This window comes from Eurosta solidaginis, chromosome 1, assembly GCF_040869045.1.
Source record: "Eurosta solidaginis isolate ZX-2024a chromosome 1, ASM4086904v1, whole genome shotgun sequence".
In the NCBI taxonomy this organism is placed as follows: domain Eukaryota; kingdom Metazoa; phylum Arthropoda; class Insecta; order Diptera; family Tephritidae; genus Eurosta; species Eurosta solidaginis.
The window spans coordinates 33,317,840-33,344,035 of NC_090319.1; the positions used below are offsets into that span (position 1 = coordinate 33,317,840).

The window sequence follows — 26,196 nt, forward strand, 5'->3', positions numbered from 1 at the left end:
GCAATTCATGGCACTTCAATTTAATAACGGCGAACACAAGAAAAAGAAACCTTTCTTCCATTCTCTGGCCCTTCGCGACAGCCGTCCTCCCTGTCACCTATGATTTGACACGTAGGTATGGCAATGGAGGGATAGAAAGATTTTTCAATAAAAAATAAAATAAATAAAAAAAAGAATAAAAAGTGTAAAAATTCCTGTATTTCGGTCGTTACCGAACATTTTCATGTTAGGCCTTGGTTGTGCCCGAGAGTACCCAACCGAAGATGGTACTCTGAGCCAGCAAAGGGCCAAACGTGGTGGGCAGAATCCCTGGTAATATTATCTCCGCATATACATCTGTTCCTAGGATGGGGCGGATCGGCGCGGAGGCATGGAACTGCGGATCCGCAAGACGGAGATGTGCGTGGCGAGCTCATCCGCAATCACTGTGGTGGGGGAGCATCCATCGATTAAGGCGCGAACGAGGTGTAGCCGCCCCCCTGCTTCTATTTTCACGACCGCGGTGGGGGTGATCGCTACCGTCGGTATCATGGTGGCGGTGGCAGCTGAATGCGGGGCTAGGAGCCCTGCCCGGAAGGCGGACACGGTGATGAGCTGCAGCGAGTTGGATCCGTGACTGCGATCTCGTGGTTGATGATGGGTGTGATGTCGTTGTTGCAGGCGAAGAGGCCTTGTCTCCGCTCTGCCATCGCGCGGTGGTTGTCTTCGTTGAGGGTCCTTAGTTTGCCGGCGAAGAGACCGAGTCTCCGCTCGGCCGTCACGAACATGGCGCTGGACTGTAGATGGGTTGTGCTGGAGCCGCTTCCTTTCGTGCTGCAAAAGCGGTCGATACGATTTGGCTGCTGGTGTTGTGTTCGGGCGAAGAGACCGAGTCTACGCTCCGGTTCGGTGGATTCAAGCTGGACAAGAGGCCCAGTCTCCGTTCCAGCATCTGACGCATATAACGAGATGGAGTCGTCAACCGCTCACGGGGTGATTCCAGCTCCTCCTCAACTTGTACACTCCATGGCTTGGAGCGGGCTTCGTGGAGTAGCTGTTCCTCTTCATCAATCGAGGAGATGTGAAGCATCGTGTGATGTTTTTCGCCGCATTTTTTACATCGGCCTTGGCTTGGGCACGCGTTCGAGCGGTGGTCTAGAGCCAAACAATTTCCACAGCAGCTCCCGCGGATCGCTAAGTAAAGGCGCTCCTCGGGTTTTTTGGCCCGAAAGATGGGGCACAGGCGTATGGGATGTTGCTTAAAACAAGCGCGGCATTCCGACGTATAACGCATGACGTTCTTGGCAGCGCTTCGTTGCATAGCGGCAAAGCGACCCATTTTTCTGAAAGAAATGCAATATGTTTGACTGGGTCGAGTCATTCTCGAAAATGCGGGGGCGAGTGGTCCCTAGTTGTATTATTGGGGATTTGGGAAATTTTATTAGCGCGCGCATAAGGGGAAACATCTGTCGCTGCATAAAAAAAATATTCATATGTGGCGTGCATTATATGCATGGCCTCTTTCCCCGCACGTTATGTGCCTGGGTCTTTAGTGCCTTATTTTGTGTCACCCGGTAGCGTTTTAGTTAGCCAGAAAAATTTGCATTTACGATTTTCGGTTCGCACATTCTGGTACCGAACCGGGTAGAAAGTGTATAGCGTGGGTTCTTTTGAGTCGCTGTTATTTGTGTTGTTGGTGCTAAGAACCAACAATTTTCCTTCCCGCCACAAAAAAAATGTCTGGACATCAAAATTGTATGCCAATAAAGAAAAAAATGTTCGTTTTGGAAGAGGGGAGAGATTTATAAAATGTATAATTTTTTATTTGTTGGTATTGCCCTCCGCTTATTTGTTCAACTTTTCCCAAGTACGCTTGTAGTCCTGCTTTATTGATGGCCTTTATCAAAAGGCACGGTTCTCGAAGGGTATTTGGCTCCGATACCGATTCCTCAGACTCGGGTTTTTGAGTGCCCGTTTGCATCTTTTTATGCATCCCTAATATAATGTACATTTAAACTCGGCATATATATGTACATACGTTGGTATAAGTATATCGACAGTCAGTGCACGGACTTTACCGCATTGGTAGATTTGCAAACTTTTTGACCCATTTTCCTTTCCTGCTACTACCACCAAAACCCAAAAAATCTAACACTATTTCAATATCTTCGCATTAAAACCAAATATTGTAATCATTTGGTATTGAATTTCCGCGCACATCCAAATAACATTAAGGGGTGAGGCTGACCAAACCAATCAAAATTTGAAACATTTGTGAACAGACTTCAAAGACAAGAAATAAATTTGGTTATTAAATGAATGTAGTAAATGCGCACGCATATATTGTCCTGCTCTATTTTCATCAATTTTTTGTTATGAATAAGTTTGAACGAAAATAAAAAGTTTTAAGTGAACGATAACATGCCGAAATCGGTTATTTTGGGGCAGGATTTTGGGACTTAGGGAAACTATTGTTGGAATTAGACGTTTCGTTAATTTTTTGTTTGTATATTTCAGGAGATAGTGAGTATCCTAAGGCATAAGTTGTGCATATACAAATTTACATGGAGTTTTGGTTTTGTTTACATGGTTTTGTTGAAAGTGTTATTTCCGTGAGATGTTGTTTATGTATTTTACAATAAGTCATGAATTGTGTTGTCCAAGTATAAACTGTAGTTGTTGTTTTCTTGGACAAAATCCACCCACAAGTACTATTTTCATTTTTTCGTCTGCCACCATTCCCATTTTAGAAGTTCGCTCACTGGTACCCGCATACCAACGGCAGAAACAAAAAAAACGCACATTCATACATGCCCGTGTATAGAATGTAAAATTCCTATGAATTGAAACAACGGGAAATGTATCAAGTGATTTTCCGTTCTTTCATTCTTTACTACGGCGTGGACTGGCCTACACCTATTTGTGATAATTCGTAAAAAATTTGGAACAATTGTGGTCAAAAAGTCTTCTCCTGACAACTCACAAATCTGGCGTGGCACCAGTACGCGTAAGTTAGGCAATTTTTTTTTCTTTTAAAGGCCAATACAGCACTATCGTTCAGCGCAAGTTGTGCAATTTCACATGGGTGACAGCATGAAAACATTTCAACAAACGCAATAGGCCAGCGGATTCAACATTATTACAATTGAGGTTAACAAGCCGTATTCGTAAACTAAACTCGCTAATGACATCCATGCGATCTTGATAGTTGTAAGGCACCGCACCAATTAATTCCTATATATTAGCACCAGTCATTTCAAAAAAATTCTCGTAGATATATCCCACAGAGTCATACCAGTCAAGTGGTTCATTTTGAAGGTTTCGGATGCATACTTGCAGATATGCTTGAAGATATTACAAAGACGTCGGCATACCCGCGAAGCATATCTGATCGCGTAAGGGTAAGTGCAAACATATGCCTTCCATTACAAAATATTTGTACACATAGGTGAATGGAGATCAATCGAATCGCCATTCAGGTTCAGTGTAGCAATACGTGCATTGAAATCAACGCTACTGTTTTTTTTATATGCTTCAGGTTGTTGTTAACTCTCGCAGGCACTCACAAAGAAACGCTTTTCTGCAACTCATGACTTGAACGTTGTAGAGCTCTTGCTGCAGCTACTGGTTGCGCGAATTCTATTACACCAGTTGGTGGTTCTGACGTGCCTGTCGCATATTTATCGCGCATTAAATACACTTTGCCTACCTCACCAAATTATTTAAAGTATTTGATAAGTTGTTTCAGTGACTTTGCCATGCAGTCGATATGCAGTGACAGTATAAACGGGACGGTCATCTTCGGCGTAGGCTTGATCGTCTAAGACGTAATAATTTGACTTAAGCTTTGTGAAATCCCTCGGCTGTCTTTAATCCACAGCTTAAAAATATTTAACAATATTTGCGGTCCCTATTAGGCTTAGGTTTGGAATATTTTGCGCTTATTACTTAATTATTCTAGCAATGTTTACTCATGCAATTCTGCATTGTATAGTATATGGGCATGGATACAATTCATTATGCCATGATTTTCGAAGTTAAAGTAAAGCAAACGACGAAGCTCTTTGTGAGCCACAAAGCACCGACATAATGCAACTCGTAAAGTTGTCATTTTCAAGTAGTTTGATTTCACGAATGAGATAAAATGTGTTACTTAATACCGGCTGACTAAATAAATACTTCCCCTGACTAGAAAAATCGCCAAAAAATCTAACTAAAAGAGATGCAAGAAAAAGAGCGTAAATGTGCATCTTATGCATCTCATGTCACCCAATTGCTATCGTACATTGGGTGAAGCACGTGAAACATTTGAACGGTTTGCGAAGGCATACGAGTGGGATGTGTATTCCCCGAAATGGGAACGCGATTTAATGGCAAATGTGGGCACTGTTGCCCTGTGGGTATAAGTAAGATGTTGCAACGCCAACATACTCGTACCGATGATATGCGATCTCGCATTTATACAGCGCTTGATAAGTGGACGAAAGAGCTGGAAAAAGTAAACAAAATGTGTGAGTGGCGATCGACCGAATTTAGCTGATTTATCCGTATTTGAGGTACTTAATAGTATGGAAGGATGTCAAGCTTTTAAGGTTTGCATGGAAAATACTAAAATAGGCAAATGGTACAATGGTATGAAGGAGTTGGTTGAACGAAATCACGGTAGTTTAGTAAGAGGCTCAAACTTGGCACCTTTACCTGCTTAGATCTCACACAATATCTGTTTAAATTTGTAACGTTGACAAAAAAATACATATAACTATGTGTACGTATATAGCAATGTAACAAATCTTACTTTATACATTTTGAAGCTTCAGTGAATAAAGAAAGTTTGACGAAGCTCAGTTCAACAAATATAATATTCGTAGCACTAATATAAATATATTATTTTTCATGTATAGAAATGACCTATTCGCTCAAATTTGCACGGATCAAACAAATTTATAAAGCAATTTCCGACACCCTCGGAATATAAGCTTCAAATCTAGGGGCGGGCTTTTGTAACTTATTTCGACCCAGTCTTGAGCCCAGCTTTAATAGTGAAAATTAGAGAGCGTAAGGCAATCTGATATACCGCGTACTAACCACAAATATCTGAACTGCAGCTTTCAGATATTGTCTATTAAAAAAAATTTAATTCTACTGAAACTATCAAGCATATTGAGAGCGGTTAGAATCTTAGAAATCGATGTGAAAGCTTGAAGTCTGAAGTTTTGTTTTTTTTTTTCATACTATTTGCCCCGCTCTGAGGTGTATATAGACGGGCTACGGGATATCATAAGAATAACCACAAAGCCCAATGGACCTGGGATCAACTCTACAGCTAGTTTCAAATTTCGTATACATGTAAATGAGTGCTCAGATAGTAAGCAGCCCGCCTATAAGTCGACCATCTTAGCCTTGCCAGTTAAAACATATGTATGATCATAAAGGGCTGGCACCTAGATCTTATTCCCTTATAATGCGTGCGTCACAAGACTTCAATGAGGAAACGTATAAACTTAATATGAAGAAATGTACCTTAATGTTTGCCAGGTGCGTAAACTCTGTAAACCTTGCAAACTTGTATGAAAAATCGTTTTTAAATCTTTAGTTACTGGTTTAATATATTCTTTACTATTCAGAATATAAATTGAAATGTGTCTGTTAACGAGTTCAAAATTCATACGAACAAGAGCACTCCGAGGCAGAAACGACTCATATGTCGTACATATTTAGACTCATATCAGACAACCATCGCAGACGGAAAAATTTAATCTCTTTACAAAGATTTGTACATGTATGAGTCATGTGAGAGTCATAAATGACTCATATGACGCGTAAGCATATCAGGCGCATATCGCGTATAGAAACTATTTTTGATCTGCTAAATGTTAAAAGTAAACGCGCCGATTCAGGCATGTTGTATCATGGCTACAATCATTTCTTTGAACTCATATATGACTTCAGCAATTTTTAAAATATGTGTTGCTGCTTTTTAAAATAAATATTTTGTAATTATACGGAATTTCATAAATATAATTTCTAAGATATATTTCAAGTTTCCTAAACAAGAATTTTGATTTTAGTCCACTTATACTGTGAATTCTTCACATGTATTCATGTTTTGAATCAAGACTAGATATAGTTTCACGTCATTCGACGCGTGCTGAATAGTGTTCATCTATAAGTAATGGTTCAATTACGACAAGAATTTTGTGTACATAAGGCCATGCTAAATCCTCTAATTAGGATAAGACCCGATCAATTCCTTTTACGAGTAAAATAACGTTCTTGACCTTCTAAATTTGGAGAGATAAGTAAAGGAAGTATTTATTTATAAAGAGTTCTGTGGCAGACCGTGAGTCTGCATTAGGGTTCTGGTGTCCTCGCTCGGGGTGAGCGAGTGAATTTTTGGGTTGGATTGGTATAAAATAAAAATAGAATGGGCCGAGTCCCTTTGTTTTCTGTGGCAGATGCGGATCTGCGTTAGGGCTTTTCTGGTATCCTCGTTATGGGAGAACGAGGGAGTGGGGAGATTTTTTTTTTTTTTTTGAAAGTTAGAAATTGAATGGGCCGGAGAATGCCTTTGGTTTCGGTGGCAGATGCGGATCTGCCTTAGGGTTTTTGGTTGGCCTCGTTCCGGGTGAACGAGAGCTGGGGTTGATTTGAACGGAGGGATGTGGAGGAACGGAAGGACTGTTAAGAGGAACTCGTGGTCCTCTCACAATCTATCTCCGTAGGAAGAAGGATCAGTTTGACCAAAGGTCGTCTGACTTGACCCTTCTCGGTTATGAGGTCGGCTACACGTACTCGGTTATCTTCGCCGGGGTGCACGTTGACGACTCTACCTAACCTCCATTCGTTGGGAGATAAGTTGTCCTTTTTGAGGACAGCGAGGTCTCCCACTTTTATATTTTCTTTGGGATGCTTCCACTTCACTCTTTTTTGAAGTTCGGATAGATATTCCACCTTCCATCGCTTGCAGAAAGTATGATGGAGGGCTTTGAGTTTCTGCCACCGATTTATCATCGAGGCAGAGCTCTCACTAGCATCTGGTTCTGGCGGAGCCAGTAGGTGGCTGCCCGTTAGGAAATGTCCTGGGGTTAGTGGTTCCAGATCCGTTGGGTCATTCGACCCTGGACTGAGTGGGCGCGAGTTGAGGCACGCCTCAATCCTGCACAAAATGGTTTGGAACTCCTCCATGGTGTACTTATGGGGAGATGCGATCTTTTTGAAGTGGCTTTTGAAGCTCTTCACTCCCGCCTCCCACAAGCCGCCCATATGTGGAGCGCCAGCGGGAATAAAATGCCAAGTTAATGCTTGATGGCTATACTTGGAGACTGTTTTGTCTCGGCTTTCTGCCAGGAAGGCTTTGAATTCCGATCGTTGAGATCTGGAAGCTCCGACAAAGTTCGTACCATTGTCGGAGTAGATGTTCTTCGGACATCCTCTTCTCGCGATAAAACGCGAAAAAGCCGCGAGGAAGCCTGGGGTACTAAGGTCACTAGTGGCTTCTAAGTGGATGGCCTTAGTGGAAAAACAGACGAAAAGGCATACGTAGCCTTTTGACAGTCGACATCCCCTACCGCGGTAGCTTTTGATGTCGAAAGGCCCCGCAAAGTCTACCCCGGTATTGGTGAACGCGCGGGTAAAAGTAGTCCGTTCGCATGGAAGGGTCCCCATAAGTTGGGACTGTGCCTGCTTTCGGTGAATAATGCAGGTTTTGCAATTGTGGATGATGTCTCTGATCATGGTCTTGACATTCGGTATCCAGTATTGGGTTCGGATAAGACGGAGCATGAGCTGGTTCTCGCCATGAAGGGAGTCATGATGAGCCATCATAACGGTAAGGCGAGACAGCCTACAATTGTACGGCAAGATGATCGGATGACGCTCATTGTATGACATGTCCTTTGAAGCCCCTAGACGCCCCCCTGTTCTAATAATATCATCTTTGTCGATATATGGGTTGAGTGACAGTATTTCACTCTTTCGATCGATAGGTTCCCTATTTTTCAATTTTAAATATTCTGTCCCGTAAAATTGTTTCTGGCAGACCCGTATTAATGCTTGAGTCGTTGCCTTAATCTCATCGGCTGAGATTATACACGACCTTTCGTGGAACATTGCTTTAGTTTTTGGGTGAGTTCGTTTATAAAATCTCCTAACATAGGATAGAACCTTCAAAGCCCTGGGAAATTTGAAAAACGGTCGAGAATATCTACATGATCTACCCTTGTCGTGGCATATGTTTGTGCCCTCTTCTCCTCAACGGACGTTTTGTATTCGGTCTCTTGTGCTGGCCAGTGGGAATTATTTTCTTGCAGCCAAGAAGGTCCCTGCCACCACAACGAATTTTTGACCAACTCTGATGCAAGTAGTCCTCTGCTTCCTAGATCCGCTGGATTAGATTCCGAGTCCACGTGAAGCCAGTCCTTGCTACCGACCATATAGATGATCTTAGTGATTCGGTGTGCGACGAAGGTTGACCAGTAACAGGGCGGCTTTCTTATCCATGCGAGTACGATGGTTGAATCCGTCCAGAGGTGAACTTTTGCTGGTCCCGGATGAATGTTTCTGAATATTGATTCCATGATCTCTGCAAACAGCACGGCGCCGCATAGATCTAAACGTGGTAGCGAGATGGTTTTCACTGGAGCTACTCTGGTTTTCGGTAAAAGTAAGTGTATGAAAACCTGATCGTTTCTTTTCACGCGCATGTATATCGCTGCCGCATATGCTTTCTCGGAAGCGTCACAGAAGCCGTGGATTTCTATGTCGTCTTCCGGTGAAAAATTTACCCACCGCGGTATCCTAATGTTATCTATTTCGCTATAGTGTTGGGTGAAATTTTCCCACCGTTCTAAGGTAGTTGGGGAGACAGGTTCATCCCACCCGGTGCCCTCTAACCAGATGTTCTGCATTAGTATTTTTGCTACTATGACCATTGGTGCAAGCCAGCCTAAAGGGTCGAAAATTTTGGCTATAGCGGATAGGATTGCGCGTTTGGTGGTATTCTCGCAATTCCCTAAAGCTCCTGCTGTAAAGTAAAACATGTCTGAGTGCGCGTTCCATCGTATTCCGAGTGCCTTCACCGAGCTAGCCTCTTCAAACGCTAGGAAGTCCTCGCTGAGCAAATCCGTTTTGGGGATGTCCTGAAGGATTTCCTCACAATTTGATGTCCACTTGCGCAATGGAAAGCCAGCTGAGTGTAATGCTTCGCGAATCTCGTTTCTTGCTCTGATGGTTGACGCTATTGTATGCCCTCCAGATAAAACGTCGTCGACATACATACTTTCGCGTAATATACCCGATGCTATTGGGTGGGTATTTTCTACATCATCAGCCAATTGTAGAAGTGACCGTATCGCGAGGTAGGGGGCGCAGTTTACACCAAAGGTGACAGTCTTTAGTTCGTAAAGACTGATGGGTTCGTTGGGGGATGTTCGATGGACAATTCTTTGAAACTTGGCGTGATTATCGGTCACCCAAATTTGCCTATACATCTTTTCTATGTCACTATTAAAGACAAAGCGGTACAGTCTCCAACGTAGAATTAAAATAGGCAAGTCCGCTTGGAGTACTGGACCTGGGTGGAGTATGTCGTTTAGACTAATGCCATTTGCTGTCGGACTTGACGCGTTGAAGACGACGCGCACTTTGGTAGTGGTACTTTCCGCTTTTACCACGGCGTGGTGGGGCAGGAAATAACTATCGGAATCGTCGGATGGAATGTTGTTTTTGATTTTTCTCATATGTCCAAGCGTTTCGTATTCGGATAACACCCGAACATATTCTTTCCCTAACTCTTGGTTTTTCAGTAATCGCCCCTCATTTCTGAAGAATTGTGAACATGCGCGCTTTAGGGACGGTCCTAATTTAATATTCTCAGGGTAATCCTGCCTGAATGGTAGCGAAACGGTATATCTTCCATTTTCATCACGTTTTGTTGTGTCCTTAAATAATTGTTCACAATACCTTTCTTCTTCATTAAGCATTTTATTTTTGGGCACATTTTCTACCTCCCAGAAAGCTTTTAATTGATTGTCTAACGCAACCTCGTTGTAGAATGACATGATGCTCTTTGTTGGACTCGGTGCTTCGATGCGACCGGTTAGTATCCAACCGAACACTGTATCTTGGGCCAAAAGTGTATTTAGTACATTCTTTTTCAGACCGCTCAGTATAATTTGGGGATATATGTCTCCTCCAAGTATGAGGTCTACGTCTTCGTTGATGTAGAACCTTTTATCTGCCAAAACCAAGTCTGGGAATGCCTGCATAGTCATGGCGTTGATATGGCAGGATGGAAGATTCCCAGTGAGTTTGGCTAGGACTAGAACGGGTGTAGTCAGGCTGAAGCAGGCATCCACTGGTGAACGTAATTCAATTTTGGATGCCTCTTTCACCTGAGCTGGCACCGCATTTGTGATGCCTGAAACTTGGGCATGCATTTTTCTCGCTGGCAAATTGATTCTGCGTTTCAGTCTTTCAGTTATAAAGGAACATTCAGACCCTGAATCAATTAATGCCCGTGCGGAGAAGTCGGTACCATTATGGCGAATGTGTACGCGAGCAGTTCCTAATAGCACGCCTGTGCTGGAATTGGCATGACAGGATTTTACATTCTGGTTCGCAGATTGTCGCGCCTGTGCCGAAGTTGTTGGGATGTTATCCGCATCTTTGAAAGGATTGCGTACAGCCGTGTGCTGAGATGTATCCGCATGCAGGAGCGTGTGGTGACGAGAGTGGCATTTGGAACAGTTGTAGGAACTGGTGCACTTCGTCGTGTGTCCTGGGGATAAGCAATTCAGGCAGCCACTTGTGGATTTTATAAATTTAATCCTTTCTACTGGGGTTAACTCGCAGAAGCGTGAACAGTTGCGTAATCTGTGTTCAGGGGATTTACACATTTTACAAATTGATTTTATTGTTTGCTTGGATACTTTCGTTTGAAAAGCACCAAGTCTTTTCGTAGGGGTTTCTGACGATTGTCGCGACGCGTTTGGTTTTTGCACTTTCGAAGTGGCATGCCCTGTAAAACCAGACACTGTTTCAAGTGTCTGAAACCGATTAGACAGGAATTTATCCATATCCTCCCAATTGGATATGTCCATTTTATGGTCTATACTTGGTCCCAAAGAGCCAGCGTGCTCTCTGGTAACTTGGTTGAGCATAGATAGGTCAGGATTGCATCCCAATTGGAAGTGTCAATTTTGTGGCATTTGAGGGACGAAATACAATTATTTATATCATTTTGCAGCTTTTTTATTGAACTGCCACACTCACTTTCTACCTTTTTTAAGTTAAATAAAATTTGTAGTTGTGTGTTAACTAAGATACGTTTGTTTTCGTATCTTTCACACAAGTTTTTCCAGGCCATCTCGAAACCTTCATTTGTGAGAGGGCATTTTTTAACGATATCTTTTGCTTCGCCCTGCGTTTTGTTGTTGAGATGGAATAACTTTTCCACCCCTTTCAAGCTGGAATTGTTTATATAAATTGCCGAGAAAAGGTCGCGAAAAGTTGGCCACGACAGATAATCCCCTTTAAAAACTTCCGTGTCGCAAGCAGGGAGGCGAATTTTATGCGCATGAGGTTCTTGCTCAGGGTTGGCGTTCTTGTCCGCTTTCTTGTATTTTTCTGCCTCAGCAGATATAGACGCTGAACATCGCACGTAGATTGCGTATGCTGCCTTTTGCTTCTTTCTGATCGCCATAACGTCATCCGCTGACACCTCATCAGATCCCAATAGCGAATCAAACGCAGACTTTACCTTCTTCCACAAGAGCCGCAACTCTTCCTGCTGTATTGCAAGGGTGTGTTTGCTATGGTCGCTCTCCGGAATAAGGCTGTAATCTTTATCAAACTCTGCGATTGATTCTGATAAACGGATGTAGGTTTCCATGGTCTTGGTCACGTTTATTAAAGTAAAAATTGCCGATTAGAAATAATGAGAGTCTCCTGAATTAAGATACCTGGCCTAGCAGTAAATTAAAAACTTTGAATTTCGACGTTTTATATTTATTACTTTTATTTCAGACTTTGTCAGCGTAGCGACAACGGAAAAGGGTTAATTTTTTGGACTTCTTGTCACAGCAGTGAAAAATAGCAAACGATATTATGTACAAACTTTTTGTCTCAGGGGCAACAACAAAAAGGGGGACCACTCGCCACCTCCACAAATAATAGGTGTATTTTTGAGAAGGTGAAAAAATGCGTGCAATATACGAAACTAAGCGCAAAAAAAAAGTGTAAAAAGTGTTTAAAAAGTGAAATGAGCACCGGATTAATTAATTAAAGTGAACTTAATTTCGTGTTTGTGAAGTACAGAAAAAACAACAACAAAAGCCTATTTAGTATGGTGCGGAAAGTGAGGTTAGGTTGCCCTCTTCCTTGTGTTGTGTCTGGAAAACCTTACCACTGGTGGGGGGATAGACCAGATAATCACAAGGACTGAAAATAAAGGCTAACAAACCGAGTGATTTAACCTTTGAAATTAGAAAAATAAAGTGGTGCTCACTAAATCACTGCACTGTTTTCACCTTTATTCTCAATTTTTCGCGCACTGCACGGGGTTTTTTTTTTCTTTATTTTGCAAAAAAAAACAACACTCAAAAAAAAGTGGCAAGAAATATAAACTTACTTCTCTTTGTTAGTGTTGGGAACTATCGAATGAATTCAACTATCGATAGTTAGTTACTGAATGATTTTAACTATCGAACGAATTTTTTCATTCATTCATTCATTCATTTAATTTGTTCTTTAGCTTGCCAGAAGCCAAAAGAACAATCTCTGGATTGTTTTAGTTACCCCTCGGGGTAGCTAAAGAACAAACCTATATAAGACAAAAAACGTCGTGTTCCAATGAAACGTGATCCAGATACGGCTAGAGATTTAACATGCAAATGCGACAACAATGTGAACCATATGGATCAATTTGTTGTTGCATTTGTATGTTAAATTTCTATCCGTATCTGGATCACGCTACATTGGAACGTAACAAAAACGTTAAATATGACTAAAATGGTGTAAATTTTGCTTCAAGTAAATAATGAAAATATTCAATTTAAATGCCTTTGTTACATGTTATGCAAAGCGCATGAATGATATGCAAATGACCTTGGTTCGCAACCCACTGAGTTTTTTGGTCTCCCCCAAACCTGTGGGGAGATTTTATGCCTCTACAACAACAACCACAACAGGAAAGAGGGTTACTTAAGATTTAATTAATATAAAAATTGCACATTAAATTTCACTTATAAAAGAAACATAAAACAAATATTTCAAGCACTTAAATACTAAAAGTCGCTATAGTTGTTCTAGCCAAAATCGGATAGTGCATGAGGGTCTATATTAAATTTTCGCCGCAGAGATGGCAACTGATTGCGTTATTAAACCCCTAAAAAAATTGATTGTAAAGTAAATAACACAAGTATGTACATCGAGTTGACATGAAAAATACCTTCAATGTTTAAATTGCTGTTCAAAAATATTATCATATCTAGTTTATCTCCTTTAAGTCGGTTTCTCCTGTCGTTAATTATTTGCCCTGCTTTCGAGAAAACTCGTTCTGACGGAACCGATGTTGCGGGTATACATAAATATTTTTTCGAAAGCATATATAGTTCCGGAAATGTTGACTGGCTACGATTCCAATAGTCTAGGGGATTATTTGAGCGATCAACAAAATTTTGCCTTAGATATTGCTCCAATATTTGAATATTTGCATTGACATTGGGCGCGTTTTGACAAATTGTTTTTGCTTCAGCAACTCTTACATCGAGAAGGTCCCAGAGAGATAATTCGCTTTTATCGACCGATGCTTCTCTTGGGGTGTTGGTAGAAACACTTGTGTTTTGTTGCCGTATTAGGGAAGTTACTTCTTCCACTAGCCATTTTGTTGTATTATTTGCATTAATTTCATTACCGAACGCAATTTTTTTAAACCTAGGATCTAGGAATGTTGATTTGGCGCACATTTTGTCAGACTCCAACTGCCCTAATCGTCTCCAAACTACCTCTAACAATCTGCTCTTCAAACTTTCTCCCTCTACAGTTTTCATTTTGCGATTTCGTACTGCGTATTGAAGACCTCTAATCAGGGGGCACTACCAGTGACATCGTGGGATAATTTTCTCCTGACAATTCGGTTGTCATGGCCTCTACGGGCTTGAAAAGATTAGTGTAGTCCAACAATGTTTCCCATTCTGATGAATTGAGGAAATCAGGAGCATTTGGTAAAGAAGTTATTATGGCAGAGAGTGGTTCTTTTACCAAGCATATGCGCTCCATCATTATAAGGGTGGAATTCCACCGGGTAGGGACATCTTGTTTTAACCTCAGTTCAGTAACGCCCATTTGCTTTTGCATATTTTTTAATTTTTCCGTCGCTTGAGAACTATGGTTAAAGTAAGTGACTATGGCACGACACTTGGTTATGAGCACAGTAACTTGTGCAACAGCTTTGATGGCATCAATTACACATAAATTTAATGTGTGCGCTACACATGGGTGGTGGTGCTTCTGTAGCATTTCAATTATAGCCTTTTTAATATTAGCCCCGTTATCACTTACTACAGTAACTATTTTGTCAAAAACGGACCACTCATCAAATATTAACTTCAATTCTGTAGCTATATTTTGGGAGGTATGATTTCCTAAGATTTCCTTTGTTGATAAAACTGCAGAAATCATTTTGTTATCCCGAACGAAATGACTAGTAACTGACAAAAAAGATTTTTGACTATCAGAAGTCCACATATCAGTTGTAACTGAAATATGTGTTACAATGTTGAGCAAGTAATGCAGTTTCTTTCTTACTTCATTGTATTTAAAAGGTAGCATTGTATTTGATAAAACTTTTCTGTTTGGCAAGGAATATAATGGCTGAAGCTTTTTTGTATATTCTACAAATCCTACATTGTCAACGATGGAAAGTGGCTGCAAGTCGTTTGTAATCATCTTTAAAAGAGATTCATCAATATTATTTTTTTCTTGCTCTGAGAGCTCAGAACGTGTGTATGTATGTATGTATTTATTTGAAAATTTGTTCCTAGCACAACAATTTTGACAAATTATTTAACAGTGCTAGTCATGAATAGCATGAGCTATAAAAATTGAACATTTATAATAATAAATTAGATTAATCAAATTAAATTAAATATAACGGACAATAGTGAAATATTTATGTATGTAAATGTAAATATTAAAACTAAAGAAAAGTAGTTAATAAATATTAAAAGACAGCAGTAGTGATGACAACCTTTGGCTGGTTATAGATTGAATAGTATTTAACAAATAAAGAAAGAAGACACAGAGAAAGGAAAAGGACTTAGAAATGAACATTTTAACAACAACAATTTGAGATCCAGTTTAAGAGTCGTTAAAAAATGATGTTAGCTCTTTTCTGAAGTGCAGAGCACTACTTAAGAGTCGAAGACTACTAGGTAGCGAGTTCCAAAGACGTATTACAGTAACAAAGAATTGGCGCTCAGAGGTTAGCGAGCGGTATCAGATGTGCTTAAGAAGAAGCACCGATCTTGATGATTGCAGAAAAATAAGCTTACGATGTGCTGGTAACAAAAAATTTTGTTTGAACAGTCCTTCTCAAACATCCACTATTGGAAATGTCTTCGGTAGGTACTGTTAACGAACTGCGCGCTGCACTCCCTGCAGTAGTTGACGAAAGAGAAGTGGAACTACGTTCCTCTTCTGCAATTACTGGCGCTATTTCTCCTGAAGTTAGATTACTATGTTCTGAGCATGGTGGAATCACCAGGTGAAGTAAATAAAAAGAGATAGAAGGTGTACGCTATCTGAAACGGTAGGGATGTATTTTCAACGGTCAGAAGAGGGTAAAATGTTTACCCGCTTTGGAAAAGTAGGAGTAGAAAAACAAATGCCTTGCTACGAAAGCCATTACAGACTGTTTCTTTTTCAGCATATCAGTGCAACCTAATGCCAATACAAAAGGGATACACAAGACCAGTGCGAACTTGTATTACTTTAGGCATCGAATAAAATTAAAAACTTAAACTGCAATGAGTAGTAAAATTCAAGAATGCGTCTAAAGTAAACTGACCTCAACTTCAACTTCAGTTGAAGCTTTTATCGAAAAACCGGACATAAGTGGGAGAGGTGTTATCCATTATATAGTTGAACTGTAGGAACTTTGCGCACTTAAATGGGTTTCGGGTTTGATGAAAAGTTTTACAGTCACACTTGGAAGTGATCGTAATACTTTTAAATGTGTTTCGATCTCTAAAAATCCATTGTTCTTTCCATCTGCTCTGTTGATTTGACATTGAGAGTTGGAAGTAAAACATATGACCTTTTAATATATCATACAAATTTGATCAGAAGATCTCCCATAAGCTCTTGACAGTTAATTCATGATGTATTACTAATGGTCCCAAGTTATTATTTACTAAAATATGTCAGGGGATATAATAGGAGTCGGCCTAGAACCAGAAGGTGCTAATCGAAGCGAGCCGGATTCATATATTCTAATTTACAATCCATAACAGCAACATTCTTCTTATCATAGTGGTCTAATTTTTAGGCCAAAACAAACATAGTGAGTAACAATTTTTCGTAATTGTATTTAGAAATCCATTGTTTTAGCGAAGTGTTTACATAAATAAGGTGTAATACGATAGTTTTGTTGTTCTTGCACATTTTTCGAAAGTCTTCAGTAGCGCTGCACAGGCGAAAATCCTTGTTGGATATGACGCGAATTCAAATAGTTTGTTTTAACAAAGACCTGTTTCAAATTTTTTTGGAACAAATTAAACATACTTATATGATGGAAACATCAATAATATAAACGCAATAGTTAAGCACGACCTTACTTATGGAAGCCCACACCAAATATGAATCTCTGTAATTAAATCCGGTAAAGGTCCATCGATATTCACCTACTGGTTTAGATGAAAAAAGGACTAAAACTACCATATTTCACTCCTGAAAAATGCAAAAAAACCACATTTTTCGGGGACAACATTGGTGAAAATTTTTCAGATAGCCGAATGATAGAACAAAGAAGAATTTAGAGCTAGACAATTGACGGCTTACTTCACCTGGTTATTCCACCATGGTTCTGAGGAAGACGGTCATTTAAATTTGATGTGTTGCCAGAAAATTTAAAATTTTTTTTGCATATATGGCATTTAACTTCATTGCCATTTTTGGTAAAAACTCCCAAACGGAAGATCTCTTCAATCCAGGCCGCATTATAAATATCTACACAAATGAAATCGTTAAAATCACTTCCTCAGTTAAAAATATTTAATAATTACCACGCTTAAAACGTTTGTCGATTAGGTTGACGTATGATAAATTTATTTTAATATCTTTTTAACACTGATATATGCACAGCAAAAATTAAAATAGAACGAACGATTCGAAGAAATAGTAATGAGCGAATCATTCATACCAAAAACTAGTAGTTCGATAAAATAGTAATGAACGAATCATTCATACCTAAAACTAGTAATTCGAAAAAATAGTAATGAACGAATCATTCATAACTAAAACTAGTAACTCGAAAAAATAGTAGTGAACGAATCATTCATACCTAAAACTAGTAATTCGAAAAAATAGTAATGAACGAATCATTCATAACTAAAACTAGTAACTTGAAAAAATAGTAGTGAACGAATCATTCATACCTAAAACTAGTAATTCGAAAAAATAGTAATGAACGAATTTCAAATGACTATCGAATGAATGAAAATTAGTGAACTATCGAATAACTCGATAGTTTTCATTCGATAGTTCCCAACACTGCTCTTTGTGCTGTGGCTCCGGTGGCTCTGCTAATATGTGTTGTGGCAAACAAATTTTTTGTAGGCAAAATATGCTGTGGCTCTGGTATTTGTCTAATATAAAGCTCCAACTTTTTCCTTGTCAACAATTGGTGGCAAATAAATTTTTATTAGGCAAAATCCTTCGGCAAATTGTCTAGTAGGCAAAATTGTGCTGCGTTATGGACTGTAATTTGTAGGTGCTTTTAGTTCCTTTTTCGGGGAGTAAGGACCAATGTTCGGCCTGGGTGCGTCTGAAACCGGCAATGGGTAGGCGCACACGGGTCGATCTCGGGTTGATAGTGCACTCGAAAGAAATACGAGAAAGAAAACACCAAGAGGAATTCCTCGTTATAATAATGTATTTAATTGAATTGAACGGAAATGTACAATGTAAAGATGACAAGGGTTATTTTACCTGTATAACAAAGTACAGCGTTGATCCTTGGACGATGCGTATCGGTAGGCGGTTGATCGAAAAAGAGACCGGTTGTGCCGTTGATGACAACCGCTAAGCCGCGAAAAGGTCCTCTGGTATTAAGGAGGGGAAAACCACACACACAACCACCCTTACGTATACGTACATGGGTGCTGACAACCTGCACACACACATGCATGTGTACGCAACGCATGCATGTGCATGCATGCACACAAATGCGGCGTGAGTGTGGGTGGCTGGAAATATTATTAAAACATTAGGGAGAGGCGCCGTCAATCAAGTGAAAGTTAGGCATTGGGCCTAAACACTTTGCAAGTGAAATTATTTTTCCCACTGGTTGGTAAATTTTTTATAACATTTTTCGCAATTAAAACCTGCAATATAACAACCGAATACGACACAAAATAGGTATGCCTGTCGTAAGAAGCGACTAAAATACCAAATTCAAGGGGCTGTGTAGCGCAACCCTTCAGATTGCCAGCGCAATATATAGCTTCTCCAAACCCAATTGTCAACCTCACCTATCCGCGGCGAATCCTATTTCACTAACAGACGAGGCTCTGGCGACCCCAAGCTCCTCATGGAACTTGGGGGTGGGGAGGGAGGGATGGTCTAAAGGTTTAATGTGACCACATAAATCGTTCTTGATGTGGTCGGGCTAGCACCTTAATGGTGCTGTGTTACCGGAGCGTACCGGATCTGTATCCGGCAAAGGACCATCACATCGATAACAGTCCCCAAAGCCTTTGGGAAGCAACCTTATCGCTACAACAACAACAGCAACCCAAAATATGTTAGCAACTATTATTGTTGTATAGGGAGAATGTTTATAACAGTGCTTCGCGAAATTTTCTATGTGAATGAGCAAGGCGAAATAAACTTCAATTGCCAAGTCTGAAGTTCCTTCATATTTACAAACGCAACATCTTGGTTGATCGTGGCGATATTAATGGAATGGATAAACTTGTGTTAAACGCATCTATATGAAAAAAATGTCACTGTGCAGCGGCCTTTACATACGTCGGTGCATAACAGCAGCTTAACGTAACTTTGTGTTCCCAAAAAGAATATAGAAGCAATTTTGCAGAAAACAAATTTTGTACGAAAAATCAAGCAATCAAAATTTAACAATTTTGTAATACAAGTAAATACTAGAAAATAGTGCAACCGAAAAAGTGAGGTTATGTTGTTGACATCACCTTTATTATTACGTCATGGTTGAATCCACTTTGTGCACACATACATATTTATTTTTTCTTAATCAAAAAAAATTTTAATATTTTACTTTATTTATTATACTCGCTGTATTTGTACACAGGGTATTATAACTTTGATTGGATAACGGTTGGTTGTACAGGTATAAAGGAATCGAGATAGATATAGACTTCCATATATCTAAATCATCAGTATCGATAAAAAAAATTGATTGAGCCATGTCCATCCGTCTGTCCGTTAACACCAGCGATGGGCAAAACGGCTCGTATGAGCCTTTTGCTCATACGGACACGCTTTGCACATTTAAGTGCTAGGTGAGGGACGATAAAGTTCAGGTATGTGGGGCGAAGAACACAGGAAGAGAATAATATACAAACAACATAAGATTGATAAAGAGAGAGTATTTGGCCTTATACATCTCTGACTGCACACCACCCTTCAAAAAACGGGAGTACTCCATAAAAATTACACTCCTTTAGGAGTGTCCCAAAACTAATCTGTATTCATACAAAAAATGTGCTCCAATTAACATTGCGATGTCCTAGGAGAGGAGTAGGTGATCCCACTCTCGCTTTGTTTGTGAGTATTCCATAGAGTACATACGTAAGAGTACTCTCCAAAGTACTTTCACTGTAGTACTCCATGGAGCACCCAAAGAGGATCATATGCCAAAATACTAAAGAGGAATTGTGTCGGAAAGAATTATCGGAGTGAATTTAATTTAAAATCAAAGTAAATGAAGAGGGGCAATACAACTTTTATATTTTATACTACGAATATTCTTATGTTATTTAGCATTCGCGTGAATAAAGAAACTAATCACCCTTATCGCGAGTTTTATTTTCACCCGAAAACATTCACAGTTTTTGTTCACCCTATCGCAGAGGTTGGCGAAACAATTTTTCGTGTTCGAAAAAGATTTCACCTTATCGGCAACTCTTTGTTCGGGCGAAATAAACAGCGCGGAAACCCAAATTTGTTCACTTACATTTTCCAGGCGGACGAAGAAAAATGTAATTAATTTTTTTGGTTTGAAATTTGGTACTCTTATAATTATATGTTCTTTTATTATTAGAAATAAATCAATAAATAATGCACAATCGGAAACTGAGTGGAAGAAGTGAAATTCCTGTATTGCTGTAAATTCTATTTTTTATAACAACGTATCAGTTGGCCAAGTTATTCATTGTGGACAAAGCAACGGTTCCAAAATGTTGAGCACCTCACTGAAACAAGATTGGCTAAGACCCACTTCATGGTCCTTTCCGACGCCTTTTCCCTATGCGAAAAAACGAAGACATGTACACAATTTTACAATTGGTGGAACTCCAAATTTTTGTTTCAATGGTGGCAAGGAGTGGTAAGAATAACTAGCAAATATTAGAATGCGGCTTCTTTAGCCTGTAGTATTGGCCAAAGCTAATTAAAAAAAGTTAACTTGTTATTAAAAAGTGCTGAAAATAGTAATTATTAGCTTACAGTGAATCACTTAGCTCCAAAAGGTTAGAACTGTCTCTTAATTGCCTCCGAATTGCTTTCACATTTATATTCTCCTCGCGCTCGATCAATACCAACCTAAGTGCAATACTAAACATTATTTTATACATTTTTTATCTCTATTATTTTTGTTGTATTTTAAGGAAATATATGTTTGGTTTGGCGGCCACCGTGGTGTGATGGTAGCGTGCTCCGTCTATCACACCGTATGCCCTGGGTTCAACTCCCGGGCAAATCAACATCAAAAGTTTTAGAAATAAGATTTTTCAATTAGACGAAAATTTTTCTAAACGGGGTCGCCCCTCGGCAGTGTCTGGCAAGCGCTCCGATTGTATTTCTGCCATGAAAAGCTCTCAGTGAAAACTCATCTGCCTTGCAGATGCCGTTCGGAGTCTGCATAAAACATGTAGGTCCCGTCCGGCCAATTTGTAGGGAAAAATCAAGAGGAGCACGACGCAAATTGGAAGAGAAGCTCGGCCTTAGATCTCTTCGGAGGTTATCGCGCCTTACATTTTTTTTTTTATATGTTTGGTTACAAAATTTACACAATTGCAAGTAAATTATTTGTTCGCTGCTAATTCACAATAGAGCATCAGCTGTTTCGAAGTGAACTTTTGTTCGCCCGAAATTGCCGATAGGCGAAAAAAGTTCACCCGAACAAAAAAAGTGAAGGCGAACACTTTTCCGCGTGAACTTCGCGATAAGGGTGAATATTTCTCTATACTATAGTATGTATACATAAAACCAGTGCCCGGTTGCATTTTATCAGAGTTGCCACAGAAAAATTTTATTATCAGTTATTTGTAAGCAATATTTTACTTTTGGCAACTCTGTTTGATCGTCATCGTGTCGTGATCACGGTCGTTAAAAAATGAGCAATGGTCCGCAAACGTATTGCAAAGGAGTATTGTTAGAGTACTCCCATGAAGAAAATGGAACACGTAATTCAAAAATTTTTGCAGGGCAAGCTATGTGGAAAATAGAGCTGCCACCGCTCTTATTATGTTCAAATTATTAAGCATTTTAGGATAAACTAGCCTTAACCGGCGGCTTCGCTCGCACTAAAGTCTACAAATATGTAATGTCGCTTTTTTGCTTCACAACTCGAACTGAATTTTCAGTTGTAATTTTAAAAGTTCCTTTATGATTCAAATCATAAACGAAGCAAGTTTTAAAATTAGAAAAATGGTCGCCGTAAATTAAACACACATGAAACACATGCTTTAACAATTTTTGCAGTGAGGATTTAACTATATACATATGTATGTGAGCTGAAGAATTTGAAAATTCCTCCATAATTTGAAATTTGTAAATGAAAGCAGTTATGTTTATAATAGCCGTGTTTTTTTTCACACGCGTATACGTTTACGTTTGCGCGTAAAAAATGCTTATCCTCGCTTAGATAATGCTTAGGAGACCCATCTAGTGACAGTGGTTAAATAACTAGCAACAGCACAGTGTGTACGGAAAAGCGGAGACACAACCCTCTGATGGCCATAGGGTATACCATATAGCTGAATCAGTTGCGATGAATTGTGGACACACATAGAATACATAGAAATAATGTAGAGGAGAAACATAGAACCATATTTGAGTTATATCTGAGTATAATGCGTATTGAAATTTAATAGGACAAATTTTATGCGCAGCAATTTCAGAGGTGTATTTAAAGTTTGACGCTTAGCAGTCCATATAAAGTTTAAGCGTAAACGTCTTTAGATGTAAAAAAAACACGGCTAATAAAACTGGTAAAATTAGTCGTTGTTTATGCGATCGGTACCTTTTTTATTTGTAAACTGATACATGTCTTTCTATGCTCAAGGCAACACTGCCAACAAGTCTGAAAAGGGTTTCGTTTTCCGACGATTGTATATGAAACGTGCATTAGTACGTTTTTCTACTACTACTTCCTCTAATGCTACTACTTTAAAATTAGTTTTTTAAATACTTTTATGTATATATTGCAAAATGAATCGGCTGGAATATAATTAAATGTATGTGAAGGCGAAATTAATGTCAATAATGAGCTGCTTAAGATAAAGTCGACATCAGTCTATGGTTATTCCGTTTTTCGTATTTCTTGCCAAAAAATGTATGTTTTAGTTTTCGTATTATTGCAACACAGTTTGGGAATTGGTTTTCGAGGTTGAGAGAGAATATTTTCATTTCAGTTTTTTAGTGCTTCCGCAACCAATGATGACATGATATGAAACTTCTCGCTCTCTGAGAGCGCGTGAAAATGTGCATTTTTTATAACATTGACCATAGATGCCATCATCCTTAAAATCAAATTTTGGCATTTCGGAATAACTTTGGGGTATTTTACATGGTAAAGGTTTAATTTATGATTTTCACCGAAAACTTACTCAAGATTGTCAAATGGGATATCAAAAAACTCGAATTTTTTCAGGATCACAAATACAAAAAAAAGCTTATTTTACCCGTTAAAAATTTTTCCGTGACAACACGTGAAATTTAATTTTTTGATAGCTAAGATAAAATGTACTTATCTCTTTTCGTGCGTTAATATAGCAGTAGTTGAATACACTTGAAATGAAAAATAATGAAAACGCACCGATTTTCTTGGAATTTTTTTTGCGCGGTTTACGCAACTCTGATCTTCAAGACCCATTCTTGGAAACGAATGAAGTTTGTTTACAATCGAATGAACCAATGTTTACAATTGAATGAACTTTAAGACCCATTCCTGGAAACGAATTGAGAGAGAATGAATGTTTCGTATCATGTCATCATTGTCCGCAACCTTCTTGCGATCAATATCATTTGAGACGAAGCGTACGATATTTCCAATGTATTTTTTTACTCCCCTAACACCCCAAAACACACAAACGTCTCACCCAGCACTCGCTGGCACTGAAATTGATTTAGGAGCGGAAAATAGGCCCATCCCTGGTTAACACGATAACTTGAGTAAATATTGTAACGAACTTAGGGAAACGCCGCTTATTTTACACCTTCTACTAACGTTCGTATCGCTAAATTGTTGAATAAATAACTCCAATATTCAATAATGCAAAATGTCTTTATTAGACTACTTTGAAAATACTTCACAATAACACTTATACTTCGCAACTGAAAGCGTGCTTAAATCAAACTGATTGCTCATGCCTCAGCTGGTGCTGCTTTTATATTCTTCGGTTTCCTCGTTTGCATATTTCTAGGCGTTTCTCCTTCTAGAATTTACTAGTTCGCTGATGATTGCATACTTTTGTGAGTATCTCAGAAATATGCATGTGTATGTGTGAGAACTACTTTGCTGATTGAAATGAGAACAATAAGCGTTTTTACTGTCCGTTTAAATTACAATTTATTAAGCACAATAGCTTTAGCACAATAGTTTTAGTTAACAATATATAGCTTGCTATTTCTTTAGAACGAGAGGTTTAGTTTACAATGTTTAATTTGCTTTTCTTTTAAAGCCTAAAAAGCGAGATTATGCTTTACGACAGATATATGACGCGATTAAACACAACAAAGGATTTTATTTAATTAGCACGATAGCTATATTATAACGTATTTAGAAATTTATTAATGTGTCTTGCACCATAACTTTGACGAGACTAAAAAGCTAAATTCAATTCTACTTTGAATTCATACAAGAATTCAAATTCCAATATGTATATGTAATTACTTATATTAAAAGTAAATTTAAAAAGCAACAACTTAAATGGATACAGGAATATCACCTGATTTAACGGCAGCGTACATAATAGAAATAGTTATTTTAGCAAATATATTAAGTACAGCCAAAAATTTTTGAATATAAAGATATTGCATGCGCAAACTTCGGTGGAAAGCAGCGGAGCGTAACAAAATTCTAGTAGGTCACTTTCACCACACCAAAAACTTTAACACAATTTTTAACATAATTTAAGCACAGAAATACACTGATTGGAGTTTTAGAGAGTAAAAATGTGAATTCTGAATACATTAGCTGAATAAAAAGTGTACAAATAATTGTTAAATAACAAATACAGACAGTGGTAGTTTAACAAATTCTGCTGTGGTAAGTGGTGAATGTGACCTACTAGAATTTTGTGAAGCTTGCCTCACACGATTTTTCGTCTATGCAATGTCTCTATATTATATTAGGGGGACTCATGTAACCGTATAAATGCCTTATAAAGTGTGTAAACGTATAAATTTATCTAGTGCGTAAACGAGCTGTCAAATTTTGTATGAAAAACCATTCACACAATTTGTATAAATTTACGCGCACATTTCATTGTGTAAACGCGGTAAACTCAAAGGAATGCAACCTTGCAGACATTACAGCAGGCATTTTCATCAGAAATCTCCAACATCAGCAAGTAAATGCATTTTAGTCTTGATTTTTCACTTAATCTTGGCATTTTTTAATTTGTATAACAATCAAAAAAATTTTTGTTTGGCAATAATACAGCTGATAAACAATCGAGTTTATCAAGAGTATTTCTAGGTGCGTTCATATAACAGCGTGTGTAAATGGATATAATTTTACACCTTATAAGTTTATATGCTTTCATGAGTCCCCCTATTGTTTCTGCTTTATATTCAAAAATTTTTGGCATTGGTGGGATGGCAGAATCAAAGCAGGCGACGGCTTATGCATTTATATATAGCAATATGTATATGCATATGAGCATTGACAATTGCAAAAGGCAAATGGTAAAATAGCAGTGATAATAAATAAATATTATTGTCAGTGAGCGAATTTAGAAAAAGGTAGTAATAAGGAATTAGTAACTTATACTACCAAATATGTATAATGCGCTTATGACTAAACACTGATGATTGCATACTTTTGTGAGTATCTCTCCGCTGCTGTATCTACATATGTGTAGACATAATGATTGATTTGTTTATGTAGATACAAGTGACTGCTTAGTATCGGCATAGAGATGATAGTATCCCTTAGTGTTGCTAATATTCGTCACACTGCACTCCACCTGAGTCTGATCTTCCCGATCAGACAAATTTCCTGATCTAAACGCTGCCAGCCTTTCCAGATGAACCACTTTCATTTTGGTTCGTGGTTTACCAATGGTTTGTATGCGGTAAACTACATCGTTGATCCGTTTTACAACTTTGTGTGGGCGTTCCCAGTTACACTGCAATTTCGGGAACAAACATTTTTTCCGTTGTGGGTTGTATAACAGCACCAAATCTCCTTCCTGAAAACTTTCCGAATTAATTGCTTTATCGTATCTGGCTTCATCTTGTCACTCATAATCTTTGTTCGTTGCCTTATCAGATCGTGTATTTCTGTCAGCTCTT

At 38.8% G+C, this 26,196-nt stretch overlaps 1 long non-coding RNA gene and 1 pseudogene across 3 annotated transcripts in view; one reads left to right on the top strand and one right to left on the bottom strand.

Moving 5' to 3' along the window:
* Positions 1-26,196, top strand: part of LOC137251148 (uncharacterized) — a 109,938-nt gene that overhangs the window by 76,559 nt on the left and 7,183 nt on the right. The window lies entirely within an intron of this gene.
* On the bottom strand, positions 2,623-4,090 carry LOC137238588 (uncharacterized; annotated as a pseudogene).